Source organism: Poromitra crassiceps, assembly GCF_964638095.1.
Source record: "Poromitra crassiceps genome assembly, chromosome: 6".
Classification (NCBI taxonomy): Eukaryota; Metazoa; Chordata; class Actinopteri; order Beryciformes; family Melamphaidae; genus Poromitra; species Poromitra crassiceps.
The window spans coordinates 49,251,537-49,254,476 of NC_139627.1; the positions used below are offsets into that span (position 1 = coordinate 49,251,537).

Here is a 2,940-nt window from a genome sequence, read left to right on the forward strand (position 1 = left end):
AATGCCCCCGGCGGCACCGCGTTAAGCACAACCGCAAACACAACGCCTCCACTGAAGCGCCGCTTCGCTCCCGGGCCAGAAGTCCAGCGGCTCGGCCTCGCCTGTTATGGTCCCACCACCACCACCCCGCCCCACCCCTCCACTCCATCTTCTCCACCTCTCTCCCTCCCTCACCTCCTCACCCTATGTGGAATTCCTGGAGCGCTGATCCTGCGGCCTGAGGGATGCCTGCTGTGTGCGCGCTCATGTCCGAGCAGCAAGACGCTCCAGTCTGTACCTCGCCACGCCCTCCGCGCGCCCCTCCATGGCGTGTGGTCTTGTCGACAGTGGCTTTGAGTAATGAGCTCTGGACCTGCCTCACTCCCTCCCTCCATCCCTGCCTGCCTGCCTGTTTGCCTGCCTGCCTGTGTCTGTCTGTCTGTCTGTCTGTCTGTCTGTCTGTCTGTCTGTCTGTCTGTCTGTCTGTCTGCCTGTGTCTGTCCGTCTGTCCGTCTGTCTGTCTGTCTGTCTGTCTGTCTGTCTGTCTGTCTGTCTGTCTGTCTGTCTGCCTGTGTCTGTCCGTCTGTCTGTCTGTCTGTCTGTCTGTCTGTCTGTCTGTCTGTCTGTCTGCCTGCCTGTTTGCCTGCCTGCCTGTGTCTGTCTGTCTGCCTGTGTCTGTCTGTCTGTCTGCCTGCCTCTTTGCCTGCCTGCCTGTGTCTGTCTGCCTGCCTGCCTGTCTGTCTGTCTGCCTGTCTGTCTGTCTGCCTGCCTGTGTCTGTCTGTCTGTCTGTCTGTCTGTCTGCCTGCCTGTTTGCCTGCCTGCCTGTGTCTGCCTGCCTGTGTCTGTCTGTCTGTCTGTCTGCCTGTGTCTGTCTGTCTGCCTGCCTGCCTGTCTGTCTGCACGGCCGCTTCCCCCGGCGTGCTGGGTGCGTTGGTGGCGCAGGTGGGGACACGCTGGAACAGCTCTTTATCAACACAAGCCCACCCAGGTGTCCTGCCCTGCCTACCCTCAGTAGCTCTGCGTTTCCCACTGCGGGGTCAGGCGAGGCGTGTCGGGGCCAGCTTCAAATTGTTTGTATCGTCGGATCAAAAACGTCAATTTGTTCTGCAGAGAGCACCGTGGAAAGAGTTCATGCTGCTTGTTGGTATAGTCTCTCTATAGGAAGCAAAGCTTATGACAGATCATCTCAGCTCATCTGACATCTCTGTTGCTGAGAAATGCAGAAATGCCATTGGAGGAAATCAATCAATATTGTACTGAGACGTCTAATTCTACAGGCCGTACAGATGGCTCCTATACATTAGGCCTATATAGTGTATAGTGGGGGTCATACAGTACATTTATTTCTATATGTCAATATACTTAAAACTGTATTATAGCTCCTGTGTATGTAGTAAGTCTGATCGTTCTAACAGTTTCTTTCCTTTTTGATCTATTTTTTTTCTGGGTTTTCCCAATTGTACTTGGCCAAAACCCCCCTGCTGCCCTGGTCGTTGCTCCACGCCCTCTGCCAAATCCAGGGAGCGTTGTAGAGACTATGCAATACATGTGCAGTCGCCAGCCGCTTCTTTTCACCTGACAGCGAGGAGTTTCACCGGCAGGACGTAGCGCAGGGGAGGATCCCGCTGTTCTCCCACCCAGTTCCCCTTGCCCCGTGCAGGCGCCCCGACCGACCAGAGGAGGCAGTAGTGCAGTGGCCGGGACACGACACATAGACTTCCCCACCGGCTTCCCACCCGCAGACATGGCCAAATTGTGTCTGTAGGAACGTCTGACCAAGCCGGAAAGTGCCGCTGCCGGGAATTGAACCCAGGTCCCCGCGGTGGTAGGAGAAGACCCGGCAGCAGCACTTCTGTCTTGCTCAGATACTTCAAGCTGTATTATAGCTCTGTAGTAAGTCTGATTGTTGTAGTAGTTTCACCCTACATTTTGTCCGTGTCTTTCTGTTCCGCTGTTATGTGACAGCATCAAACTACTACAGTAGATTCATAATTCATTACATCTGCTGCTTAAGTGGCTCTGCTCCTGTTTCCATTCAGTAGCAGTTAATCGGTAAATTAATTAATTGGTTAATTGGTAAAAATGACGAATCCACTGGTTGACGACGTGTGATCACTCCCCATTACGGTGCGGTTCCTAGAAAGCTGCCAGAAACATGAGCGAGCGGCCAAGTGCAGCTTTGGGCTTATGTCACTGTCTTGCTGTTGGGAAAACGAGAGTCATGGCAGCTATAAAAGCATCACCCCCGGTGTTACGATAATTACCCGCGATGTTGAAATGCCAAAACTGTCAAATCCCAGAATCAATTGCGTATGAACTCAATTAGCGTCGTAACTGTCGCCTACACGATTTGGCGAGACGGACGTCTTGGATGGGAACAAAACGGCCAATCAGGACGCTTACAGAGAGGCAGAGGGGCTTTACCGATCAAAACAACAGTAGAGAGTTCAGTTTCATCGTGAACCTCATGCCCAGTTTTCTCTCCCTGTCAGCTCAACGGGCTGTCACCCCCGAGCACGCCAGAGTGTCATCTCACTCCCCCCCCCCCCTCCCCCCTCTTTCTTGTAGTCCTGAGCTGTCGAGGCAAGCACACAGGCACGGTGGTGAGCCTAGGTACTTGTAGCCCCGGGGGCCTTGACAGCAGTCCCAGGCAGAAAAACTGCTATTCAACTGATGCCTTTATGTTGTTCGCATCAGATGGATTTCAATATCTGCTCTCTGCGCACTTGATACTTTACCCCAGAGGCTCTGCTATTGAGAAGGCTGCTATTTGATGTATTGGTTACCGTGGGGATGGGCGTGTGGTTATGGATGGATGCAAATGTGTACGTGTGCGTGTGTGTGTGTGTGTGTGTGTGCGTGCGTGTGTGTAACTGTGTGCGTGTGCGTGTGTGTGTGCGTGTGTAACTGTGTGTGCGTGCGTGTGTAACTGTGTGTGTGTGCGTGTGTGTGTGCGTGCG

The 2,940-nt window shown here is 53.5% G+C and overlaps 1 protein-coding gene across 1 annotated transcript in view; it reads left to right on the top strand.

Moving 5' to 3' along the window:
- Positions 1 to 2,940, top strand: part of inhbb (inhibin subunit beta B) — a 9,913-nt gene that overhangs the window by 3,327 nt on the left and 3,646 nt on the right.